The sequence below is a fragment of the Prionailurus bengalensis genome, chromosome E4, assembly GCF_016509475.1.
Source record: "Prionailurus bengalensis isolate Pbe53 chromosome E4, Fcat_Pben_1.1_paternal_pri, whole genome shotgun sequence".
In the NCBI taxonomy this organism is placed as follows: domain Eukaryota; kingdom Metazoa; phylum Chordata; class Mammalia; order Carnivora; family Felidae; genus Prionailurus; species Prionailurus bengalensis.
The window spans coordinates 59914397-59927403 of NC_057360.1; the positions used below are offsets into that span (position 1 = coordinate 59914397).

Here is a 13007-nt window from a genome sequence, read left to right on the forward strand (position 1 = left end):
CCGGCGCACCTTCTGAGTGTGGGCTCCCAGCCCCAGTTCAGTGCTTAGGCCGCGGAGACTGAATTTTCTGTCTCCTTACGCCTGTCCACGCATTTACCCCACCTACTCCCCAAGCCGTTTATTAGTCCCCTTCCGCAAATGGCTCCGTGGCCGCGTTCCCAAACTGTCCCGGCCAATGTACACTCTTCGGATTGGGGTTGCAGAACAGTAGCACGTGAATAATTTGTCCTCAGCAGAGCCACCGTAGCTTGCTTCTAGGCGCGTGCGCGGCCTGTGCGGCGAGTACGCGGCGAGTGGTAGCGCCCCCGCGCCGGGGTCCCGAGGTGGGTTGGCGGTGCCCGGCCACAGTTCTGGGACGCGGCAGGCGCTCAGTTGCTACACTCGCCGATGAGAGGATTTAGGGATGTCGGGGCCTGTACGTTTCCCTCGCTAATAAGTATTGCTGTAGTCAACTTTGCGGAGGGCGGAACGGAGCCCAGCCCGCGTGGCGGCCGCATCCGCCCTCGCCCGCGGCTCCCGCCAGCCGGCTCGCCTGGGCCCGCCTGGCGGGTCCGCCTCTGGGAGCGTCATTGCACCGCCTCGGGGACCCACAGCCCTTCGGGAGTGTGCACGGGCCCCTGTTACGCTCTCGTGCGCAGCCCTGGAGCGGGCTCGAGGCGGTGAGACCCCGACAGGCCTGCAGGCGGGGTCGGCCCAAAGGGGTAGAACTTGCTTCTGAGTGCTGTGAACTCAGCCGTAAGAGCCAACCCCACGAGGCACCAGGGTCTCCAGTTCTCGCGTGTTTTAAGTGCGTCCCTCTCCCCTTTCCTCTAGATGCCCCACATATCACCAGTGGCCACCACCTCTGCGTCTCCCCTTTAGGAGAGTGTGCTTGGGAGCCGAAGGATTCCAAGCCAAGGTATGGAAAGGCTGGAATCTAGGTTGGTTTTTTTTTTTCCTTTCTTTGTTTTTCCTTTTTATTGTGTCGTCATGTCCTTAGAGCTCGAAGTCTTCTGAGGGCTCCTAAAATCTTCATTGGTGTTTCACCGATTTCCATTCTCATGCTTTCAACGTCTTAGGTACAAGAAGGCCTTATGTTTTAAAAGTTTCTGGGGGCGCCTGGGTGGCGCAGCCGGTTAAGCGTCCGACTTCAGCCAGGTCACGATCTCGCGGTCCGTGAGTTCGAGCCCCGCGTCGGGCTCTGGGCTGATGGCTCAGAGCCTGGAGCCTGTTTCCGATTCTGTGTCTCCCTCTCTCTCTGCCCCTTCCCCGTTCATGCTCTGTCTCTCTCTGTCCCAAAAATAAATAAACGTTGAAAAAAAAAATTAAAAAAAAAAAAGTTTCTGGTATGTTGGGTGTAAAGGGCTTGTTTTGGTTGAACTTTGAAAAGAAGAAAGTCGGAAAGCAGTGGTGGGTTAGTAAGGGAAAATTTCCCCCCTTGCTGGTATAGACTGTGTTTTTCCCAATTTCTGTATTGAAACCTAGTCCCTAGAGTGAGTGTTTGGAGATAGAACCTTTGGGAGGTGATTAGGCCATGAGGGTGGGGTCCTGGTGAATGGGATTAGCGCCTTCATAGAAGACCCTAGAGAGCTCCCTTGGCCCTTCTGCTGTATGTGAGGACAGAGCAGACCTCACATATGAGAGAGTGAAGTCTGTGAACCAGGAAGCAGGCTTTCATCAGACACTCAATCTGTTGGCACCTTAATCTTGACCTTCTCTGCCTGGAGAACTTAGAAAAATAAGTTTTCCATGTAAGCCATCCAGCCTATGGTATTTTTGTTACAGCAGCTGAAACTCAGTAAGTTGCTGTTGATGGTTCTGTAAGCAGAGGCAGCCTGAGGTGGTAAAAAGAGTGAAGAACCAGAAGCATTCATTCTGGCCCCTTCCTTTCTCACTTATCTCTGACCACAGACAAGTACTTCACTGCTGAGGACCTTCTTTTAAAAAATCTCATTATAGGGGTGCCTGGATGGCTCAGTGGGTTAAGCATCCAACTCAGGTCCTGATCTCAGGGTTCATGGGTTCAAGCCCCACATCAGGCTTTCTGCTGTCAGTGCAGAGACCACTTTGGATCCTCTGCGCGCGCGCGCGCGCTCTCTCTCTCTCTCTCTCTCTCTCTCTCTCTCTCTCTCCCCCCGCCCTTCCTCTTGTTCTCTCTCTCAAAAAATAAATGAGCATTTTAAAATATTTAAAAAAAATCTCATGACAGGTGAGGCTTTGGTAAGGGGGAGGAGGTAGAGCTGGCTTAACCAGACTTTGTCGAAAACAGAAAACCAGTGGAACCAAAGATTACAAACAGGAGTGGGGACTGTAGCAAAACAGAACAAAAAGGGAGGGGAGAGGAGTGTCAGAAGAATGCATGAATGACTCATTCCTGTGGCCCAGCTCTCTGGAAGTCCCCTGGGTTCCTGACCTTTTTATGAAGCCTGTATCTGCAGGCCGTCACTGACTCTGTGAGCCCCCACAGCCTTCTAAGAACTGTCCTATTCAGCAAGTTAGCCAGTGGCCGTTTCTGTTTTCATGAAGAACCACTTAACTGCGCTATGGGCTTCTCACAGGGTCTCCAAAGCTGCGGTCAAACCTTTATGCATTTCAGCAAAGGACATTATCTAAATAATGACCTTAACTAGAAACGTGGCTTCATTTCTTGCACGTGGGGATTGGCTAGAATCCCAGAATAGCCATTTATTTAATGGCTATGTGATTCTGGGGGAAATTATACAAGTTCTCCGAAATTCGTTTTGCCCTTGTAGATAGATACAAAACTGGTATAGTAACACCTATTTTGCTTGGCTTGTTAGGAAGATAGCACAGAGTCTGGGAGTACTGTAGGCGCTTAATAAATGTTGTTACTGCTACTGATTCTTGATGCAGGCACCCCAGACAGTCTTCTTACTAGTCCCTCTGCCTCAGTTTGGGCCTTAAGTATCCTCTGAGCTGGACAATTACAGTAACCTTTGATGACTGACCAGTGCCTGTAGAATGAAAGTGCAGACTCTCAAACAGGGCATTTCAAGATCCTTAACAGCCTAGACGCAAACTACTTTCCCAGAATGCTCTCGTTTAACATGAATTTAACAAACCTCTAAGTGCCTAGTAGAGGCCAGGCACTAATAGAACTTACATCCTAATAGGGGAAACTGTCAATAAAACCAGTATAATTACAGATGGTGACTGCAGTTTCAATGAGGCATGGGAAATTGCTCTCTCTTTTGTGCTGCTGCCCCTCCCACCACGAAAACAGAGCGTGTTCCAGGAATCCCTTGTTTCTTCCCTCTGAGTCTCAGAATGAGAAGCATGGCTTGCAGACCCAAACCTGCGTTGCAGTCCGGAGCCAAACTGGGCTGAACTCAACCAAAGTTAGCGAAGCCCAGCTCAGTCACAGACGTGTGTGAGCCATAAATATTGTGAATCACTGCGAGCTTGGGTTTGTTATTGTAGTCAAACTGAAATAATACAGAGAGAACCAAGAGCCCTTGCTTGTGGACTCAACGTGTGGGTAAGGAAAGGAGAGAAGTCAAGGCTTCTGTTCTGAGCAATAGAATGGAGAAAGGCATCACTTACCAAGGAATTACCACAGTAGGTAGAGGAGATGGGTGGGGGCAGGAATTTGGGTAGGAGAGTCAGGTTCAGTTTTGGACCTCTAGCCCGGGTAGGCTAACAGCTGCTGGACAAATAGCTTTAAAATAGGAATGGCTGAACACAATAGATTTTTCTTTTCTTGTTCACAAAGCAGTTCAATGCGGGTATTCAGAGAGTAATGTTTTATGCATTTATTCATGAATCTAAGCCCTTTCTATCTTGTGATCTGCTAGGCTCTATGCCTTCATCTAGCATCATGGGAAGCCAGGAAATGCTTAGTTGGGTGCATAAGATGAGGATTTAGGAACAATTAGCCAGTCTCTCTAACTGCATTTTATCCTGAGATGCCTCTTAGATATTTATTCAGATATTTATTAGGTATTTATTCAGAAGATAAAGAGTTGCTAGAAGAGTTTAGCTGTCAGGTCTGAGCTTTTGGAAATCAAAGATCTATGCATGGGTTTTATAGTCACATGTAGAGAGAATAGAATGAAGTTCAGGACAGATCAGAGGTCCCTACTATTGGGTTTTCCAACATTTAGAGGTTGGTAAAGGAGGAACAGCAAGTAATATATCTAATGGCTTCCTCTTCTGTTCATATTCCTCACGCACCACACTGGCTCTCATTTCACCGTCCTCCAGATTTACCCAAAAATCATGCGCTGCCCTTAACAGATGATCACTGGTCCCCCCTCTTCCATTTCTGCCATATTTTATATCCCTAAAAATCCCAAAGAACAATCTAGCCAGACTTGTTCGTGGCTAGAATGAGCGTGCTCAGGAATGTTTGGCTCTTCATTAATGGTAGCTGGTAAGGATTCTCGGGCTACCCTACATTCCTTAAATTCTCTCGTAGTTAGGTGTGGCTATCTCCAGGTGACAGTTCTCCCTCGAGGAATGTTTTAGGTGAGTTCTCTCAAGCTGGTGGTGAGCAGGTGGAGGCCAGAGTAACCTCGGGGGCCAGAGCTGTCAGCCTGGGTCCCTGGATGACCACGCAGAAGACAGCTTCTCACCGACGGGGAATCGCTTCCCCCCAAACGGGGAATCGCTTCCCCCCAAACGTCACGTGAACGTAAAGGTTTGCTTTGCTTGAGCCGTTTCATTTGGTGTCGTATTGATGATAGCAGTTTAGACTATTCTAAATACATAGAAATTAGAACCAGGAGTGGAGGGCTGCCATAATAAAGATCCAAAATAATGTATCATCAACTTGGTATCTGGGCACCAGCCAGTGAGGCAGATCCTTGTCATGCTGGGGAAATAGAGTTGGCAAAACACTGCCCGAGAGAGCCAGGAAGGCAGATACAGATTCCTCTTGAGCCTATAACAATGGGAATGGAAGTTGGAAAGAACCAGAATTTTAGGGTGAGTTAGCAGCACGTTGCTGCTTTTAGCAAGGTACAGGTCCAAACCCTTTGGAGCCAGATGCTGTTGAGAATTCAAAATTTTTCTAAATTTAGGAAGTTAAGAGGGCAGATACTATAGAGTGTAGCACAAAACTCCCCAGCAGAGTCTGGGATAGCACCCCATAATCAAGCATATTCTTATTTCTGCAGTGAGATGCATGGTTATTCACACGAGCAAGGATAAATAGAGATTAAAAATAACCCACGCCAATTTAGGTCGAGTTTCACCGCCATGGAGTTACAGGAATGAGCTACAGTAAAACTTATTTTTCAGAGCTTTTTGGGTTTCACATTTGTGGATAAGGGGTTGTAGATCTGAATTCTTTTTTTAAATGTTTATTTTTGAGAGGGAGAGAGAGAGTGTGAGCAGGGGAGGAGCAGAGAAAGACGGAGTCAGATCCTGAAGCAGGCTCCAGGCTCTGAGCTGTCAGCACAGAGCCCCATGTGGGGCTTGAATTCACGAGCTTGAATTCAGATCATGACCTGAGCCGAAGTCAGATACTTAACTGACTGAGCCACCCAAGCTCCCCTGTGGACCTGAATTATGAGATGTGTCCAGGCAGGAGCTGACTCATTTTCAAGCAGAAAAGGACCAGATGGGGTAGGAAAAGTCCAGAATTGGAGGCATCTCTGGATTATACCTCAAACTGCAAGAGACAAAACTGTCCTTCCTCAAAGGCCACCGCATTAAAGCTTTTCAGTCCAAAGGAACCCAGCTCTGAGGGAAAGATCAGAATACGGGTATCGCCTTCCTCCTATGTTTGTTTCAGATGGTTTTGAAGTAGCCTCCATAAATTAGAAAAAAAAAAAAAGTCTATGAGTAGCTGCAAATCTGTATTTCTCTCTCTTTTTTAAGTTTATTAATTTATTTTGAGAGAGAAGTGGAGGGAGGGAGGGAGATTCAGAGAGAAAGGGAGAGCGAGAATCCCAAGCAGGCTCCATACTGTCAGTGCAGAGCCTGACGTGGGGCTCAAACCCACAAACCGTGAGATCATGACCTGAGCCGAAGTCAGACACTTAACTGACTGAGCCTCCCGGGTGCCCCTGTGTTGATCTCTTTATATAAAATTTTGTTAATACAAAGGGGTTTCTCCTATACTCACAGTAGTTAGCTTTAAAAAAAAAAACAATATAAAGTCTTCATAAACCTTTTCATATCAGCACTTAGAGCACTAGCTCATTCTCTTTAAAGGTCGCATTTTACTTCAGAGGATGGATGTACCTATACTTTGTTTAGCCAGCTCCTTGTGTAGTTGGTTCCATTTTTTTTCTCTCATTATGAAAAAGGCTGCAGTCAACATCCTAGAAGAGTTGAAGAGACACCTGGCGACTTTTGCCAGTATATTCTTAGGGTAAATTCTTAGTGTTGGGATGGTTGGGTTAATAGGTCTGTACATTTTATTTATTTAAAAAAAATTAAAATATTTATTTTGCGAGAGAGAGAGTGTGAGCAGGGGAGGGGCAGAGAGAGAGAGAGTGACAGAGAGAGAGAGAGAGAGAGAGAGAGAGAGAGAGAATCCCAAGCAGGCTCTGTGCTGACAGCACAGAGTGATGTGGGGCTCGAACCCACGAACCGAGAGATCAGGACCTGAACTGAAATCCAGAGTCAGACACTTAACAGACTGAGCCACCCGGGCGCCCCAGGTCGGTACATTTTAAATATCGAAATCAATTGCCAAATTTTCTTGCAGAAAGAACTCATGAATTTGCACTTTGAGTCCACGACAGCAGGCAAGAATGCGCATGCTCAACCAGACAGGTGAGGTGTGGGGCAGTGGTGTGGAGAGTGTCCCAGCCTCTGTGGCTCCGATCAGCAGCCCTGCTTTCCGTTCTCATGGGAGAAGCACTGCATCGCTTTGTCTTGGTTCTCATTTTTCTTGCTTTGGTGCAAGCCTGGGAAGGATTACCCATCCACCTTTTTATTTTCTTGAAGCTGCCGGCATATCTTTTGCTTATTCTTCTATTTTGCACTTGTTATTTGAAATTATTTTGTCAGCCCCAGTGAATTTTAGGCCGTATTGATTGATTGAAGAGAAATTTCATAAATGTACAATTTTGTGTGGTTACATTTATCAGACTTCTGCCTTACAGCCCCTTGGCTTTGCTTTCCTTCTGGGAAAAGCCTTTTCCACTCCAAGATCGAATATGTAAATTATTCACGCTTTATTCACAAATTATGTGGATATATTTTATTCAAAATCTTTGATCCATCTGTAATTAATGTTGGTATAAACAATAAATTATAAGCCCAGCCTCATATTTTTTTAACAGTTCTTCAATTTCCCCAACACTATTTTATTTATGCCACTGACTAGATTACCTGTAAATCCACTAATCAGAAATGACACCTTTAGTATGAACTAAAATGCATGCATATTTAGGTCTGTTTCTGGATTCTTTATTCCGTTCCACTGAGGTCTTTTTCTTCTCTAGTAATAATCAATTTTTTAAACGTTTATTTTTGAGAGAGAGGAGGGGGAGGGACAGAGAGAGAGGGAGACAGAGGATCCGAAGTGACCTCTGGGCTGAGAGCAGAGAGTCCTCTGCTGGGCTTGAACCCACAAAGCATGAGATCATGACCTGAGCTGAAATCAAGAGTTGGACGCTTAACTGACTGAGCCATCCAGGTGCCCCACCAGCAATAAACAATTTTAATCATGGCAGCACTCTCTGGGTTTTTAAAAAAGTCATCTCTGGCACCCTCAACAAGGTCTGTAGAATTGGGGATGGGGAATCGGCTGGCAAGACTGGTGGTGCCCATGCCAAAGAATTAGCCAGTCAGGACAGCTAGGGTTGAGGATTCGACCTTTGTGGTTGGTGTGTTTGGTGAGACCAGGGCCAATGGCTCAGCCAACGTGGCTGGGGCTGCCAGGGCCACGGCCAAAGGAGACTGTGCGAGTGGTCAGGAGATTGGTTACCACTGGGGAATTGGCCAAAAAAGTAAAGATTGAGAACAGTGGAATCCAGTTTCTCATGATCTGAGAAGGAAATTACAAAACGTGGAAAAGCAGAGGCTGGAGAAACCCCTGTGGTGATGGTTTGGAGTTGGAAATGTTTGTGAACCCATGGTTGTCAGTATGTGTAGATAGACTGACATAAACACACATTTATAGGCAATGTGTATGTGTGTTCACGTATTTTTAGTTCTGTCTCCTGCGAGGGTGTAGAAGCAATAATATCCCAGTAGCAATGAGCATAACCAGTGCCCAGATCTTGGTTTCTATTTTCTTTAATGTTTATTTATTTATTTTGAGAGAGGGGTTATGGGTGGGGGAGTGGCAGAGAGAGAGAGAGAGAGAGAGAGAGAGAGAGAGAGAGAGAGAATCCCAAGCAGGCTCCACACTGTCAGTGCAGAACCAAAGGTGGGGCTCAAACTCACAAACCTTGAGATCATGACCTGAGCTGAAATCAAGAGTGGGATACTTAACTGACTGAGCCACCCAGGTGACCCCCAGATCTTGGTTTCTAAATACCATTTTCCACTAAAAAGAACCAGGGGTCTTTGGGTAAATGGCTGATTCAAGATATGGAAAAAACAAGTACAGTTTGAGCCTCAAAGATATATTTGTGCCAGAAAGTAAAAATTGTTCAAAGAGTAATACGGGGTATGTCATAAGGACGTAAGAATCAGCTTAAGGGAGCTTCCACTGGCTAAGTCTGGGAAAATTCAAGCAACAAACAAATAGTAATAGTAACAAATATAATCCACCCAATAAAGTAGAAACCCATGAGTCCATACTGAATCAGTCAATCAATAAGAAGGGAAAACTGCACAGTATGATACTAATTAATAAGTGCAGAGGGAATGATAGAACTAGAAGCATTTTGCAATCGTTATAGTAATAATTGATTCAGGTCAGATTCATTAATGGATGCTAAATCCAGTGGGTGAATGTTTGACGAGGGACCGAATATTTGCCTAATTTCAAAGTTGTCTCCACACAGACGACGCGTTAAGTGTTTATTAATTAATGGCAAAGACTTCCCAGTTAATTTTACCATAGAGAATTCTGACAGACACTATCTTATAAATGTTAAAATACCACCAGTATTGGGATAAATAGACAGTGTGGACTTGCTGATAGGCTGCCGTTAGAAGAACATAGCATCACTTTTGGGGTATTTCTACCAAGAATATATGGTTTGCATGTAATTAGAAGGCAATATCAGATAAATCCAAACTGTGGGACTATCTTACTCAGCTAGGCTGCCATAACAAAATACCGTAGACTGAGTGGCTGAAGCAACAGACACTTATTTCACGGTTCTGGAGGCTGAGATCACAGTGAAGACTTCCTGACTCGCAGACGGCCATCTTGTCACTTTGTCCTCACATGACAGACAGAGAGAGAGACAGAGAGAAAGAGATCGAGACAGAGACAGGCAGAAGGAGAGAGGGATTTCCCCCTCTTCTTATAAAGGTACTAATCCCATAATGAGGTCCCCCCCCCATGACCTCATCTAAACCTAATTACCTCCCAAAAGCCCCATCTCCCAATACCATCACAATGTGGGTTAGGGTTTCGACATACGTGTTTAGGGAGCATACAAACATCCAATCTATTAACAGGGATTTTCTACAAAGTAACTGGCCTGTTCTCATTAAAAATGGTCAAGGCCACAAAAGATAAGGAAACACTGAGGAACTAGAGGCTAAAGACACATGACAACTAAGTGTTAGGTGTGATCTTGAATGAGATCCTAGACCTATAGTAGATACTATTAGGATGATTGACAAAATTTGAGTGGGATCTGTGGATTAGATCAAATCAGGCGAGCTCTGTTTCTAGAGGCACTTTCCTGTTAGCCTGGACCAAAGCCAACAGCCGAGCCTGTGGTAGATGGCTTATGGAGGGCCCACCTGGCTGACCCCTGAGGGTGGGCTGCAGGAGCCCCGAGTGATCCCCAGCTGGCAGCCAGCAAGAAAACAGGGACCTTGGTCCTGCAATGGAAAGGAGCTGAATTCTGCCCCAACCTGGATGAACTTGGAAGAGGACCCCAAGCTCCAGATGGGTCTGCAGCCTGGTCAACACCTTGCTTTAGCCTCGTGGGAAAAGAAATTTCCGTTGTTTAAGCCACCGGGCTGTGATGTTCTCTTATGGCAGCTCGAGCAGATTAATACAGTGGTGTACCCAGTGACGCGTTGACTGGTCAGTCTTCTCTAAATAGTTCAAGTGCGATCAAAGTGTGAGAATCTAGTTTGCAGTGACTGTATAGACAGCGGCCTGGCTTCAGAAGGAAGGAGGGACTGGGTGGAGTAGGGAAAAAAAAAATTTTTTTTTAACACATCCAAAGAATGAGTCACTCCAAACAGCTCAGTTTTCTGAAAAGCTGAATGCATAAAAGCACTTAATATCCTTTAAAAAAATTATTTTGAATGGGCAGTTATTTTTACAGTCTTTGTTTTCTTTTTAGTTTTAAGCTTTTGTAAACAGAGTCAATGCACATTATTAAAGTCAAATGGGGGGAGGGGAGAGAGGGATGGAGAAAGGGTTATCATGAAAATGCTGATTCATCTATGAGGTTGTCTCCTGCCTCAACTCGTCCGGTCCCCAGATACAACTTTAAACCTTTCTATTTTTTTCCCCTGTGGTGGTATCTCCATATTTCCCAACAAGAACCTTACACCATTTTTTAACTGTGTCCACTTTACGCCTTGCCATCCTAGTAGGAGAGGAGTTAGTTCACCTCCATCACCTTTAAAATGTGTTCACCACTTACCCACCTTCCAAAATGGCTCTAACTCCCGTCTCAGTTCCTCCACTGTAATCGAGCGTCTTTAAGAGAAACATTGAAATCTCGACCTCTTGGTGCACAAACAAGAGACAGTGTTTAATTTCCCATTGTGAACCTTGATGCCTCTACTGCCTTCTGCCCCTCTTTACTCCATTTTCATCCCCCCGCTTTTTTTTTTTTTTTTTTTTGAGACAGAGACAGAGCATGAACGGGGGAGGGGCAGAGAGAGAGGGAGACACAGAATCGGAAGCAGGCTCCAGGCTCTGAGCCATCAGCCCAGAGCCCGACGCGGGGCACGAACCCACGGACCGCGAGATCGTGACTTGAGCTGAAGTTGGACGCCCAACCGACTGGGCCACCCAGGCGCCCCCTTCCTCCCGCTTTTGACAGCTATAGATTTATTTGACAAAATCCAGATTAATAACATTCTCATTTTGTTTTGAAACTACGATTTTCCCATAATTTATCTATAGTTCAGTTCTACAAGTCGAAAGTCAATAACTGGTGTTAATATTATGATGGTGTAAATTCTGTTTATGACAGAAGCAAATACTGTGTTGGGCTTCCTCTCTCTATTTCACGTCATGACCTCTCTACCTCTTAACGATAATGGTGTTAAACTGGAATATAATGAACGTGTGTTAGCATTCCTTCATAAGTCAGCATCATAATTGTGAACCCAGGGGTGCCTGGGTGGCTCATTCGGCTGAGTGTCTGACTTCGGCTCAGGTCATGATCTCACGGTTTGTGAGTTCGAACCCCATGTCGGGCTCTATGCTGACAGCTCAGAGCTTGGAGCCTGCTTTGGATTCCGTGTCTCCCTCTCTCTCTGCCCCTCCCCTGCTCACACTCTATCTCTGTCTCAAAAATGAATACACATTAAAAAAAGTAAAAAATAATTGTGAACCCCAAATACTTTGCTTGCCATAATCTAGTGATGTCTTTCTTCCACTATAAATAATAACTACTATTTATTGAATACCTACTATCAGGCATTCTGATGTGCAATATTCTTGTTTTATCTTAATAACAATCCTGTATTACTCCTATTTTTACAGATGAGAAAACACAAGATAAGTAGCTGAGAGGACTGAATTTGAATGACAGACTGATACCAGGTTGGGTTGACCAACTCATCCCTGTTTGCCTGGGACTTTCCAGTGTTAGCATTCAAAATCCTGTGCCTTGGGGATCACCTCGGGCTCAGGGCACCTGGGATCATTGGTCATCCTACAAGTCCAGACACTCTTTCTCTTTCTTCTTTTGAAATTATTAACCACCACCACCACAACAACAATATTAGTAATCAGTCATTTCCATGGCTTGGGGTTCACGGCTCTTCTGCTAATGGCTTGTCTGAACTGGGAGTTGCTACCAAAGCCTGGATTGATGTCAAGACTGGAAGCATCTGCAGGGCTGCATGCCACTTATTTTTCAACATATTGAAAGATATTCTTCTCTGTCAGGCTCTATTAGGATGGTAATTTTTCTGTATGGAGCATGCTTTAGGGGCTCCCTTTGCTGGTTCCCCCTCACGTTCATACCTCCACTACAGGAGCACCTCAGAATTCACCCCTCAAACTGCTTTTCTGTCTGCATGCTTGTATGGTGTCTCATCTACTCCCATGACTTTAAATCTCATCCATTTGAGCTTATGAATCCTAAATATACATTGTCAATTGGGTTCTCCCCTGAACTCCTGACACAGATGACCTATTGGACATCTCTTCTTAAAGATGGAATAGTCACCTTAAAGTTAAAACATCTCTAAGTGACGGGCGCCTGGGTGGCTCAGTCAGAATCAAGTGTCTGACTCTTGATTTCAGGTCATGATCTCACGGTCTGTGAGTTCGAGTCCTGCATTGGGCTCTGCACTGGCAGTGGGGAGCCTGCTTGGGATCTTCTCTCTTCCTCTTTTCCTGCCCCTCCCCTCCTCATGCTCGCTCTCTCTCTCTCTCTCTCTCTCAAAAAATAAATAAACTTAAAAAAAAAATCTCTAAGTGGATTCCTCACATTCCCTGGAAAATTTGCTTCTCTCACGGTCTTGCGCATTCCCAAATCCTTCCAGTTGTTCAGGCCAACTTTAGAGCATCATTGACTCTTCTTTTCAACTCTCACACTGTGTAAAATCTAGCAAATGCTCCAAAATGCACCCAGAATCTGACTACTTCTCACTACCTTTGCACTAAGAGCACTCTGGTCCAAGCCATGTCCAATGTCATTTAGGGCAATAACAGCCTCTGAACTGGTCACCTTAATCCCACTCCTGCCCATCTGTCTTACGTAGTCTCAGTAAAAGTCCAG

The 13007-nt window shown here is 45.4% G+C and overlaps 1 long non-coding RNA gene across 1 annotated transcript; it reads left to right on the forward strand.

The window, feature by feature from the left end:
• The first annotated feature begins 96 nt into the window (after positions 1 to 96).
• Positions 97 to 12482, forward strand: LOC122476216. The gene is made up of 3 exons (XR_006295420.1): positions 97 to 323; positions 814 to 898; positions 11762 to 12482. It is a non-coding gene; the product is annotated as an uncharacterized LOC122476216 (long non-coding RNA).
• The last annotated feature ends 525 nt before the right edge of the window (positions 12483 to 13007 follow it).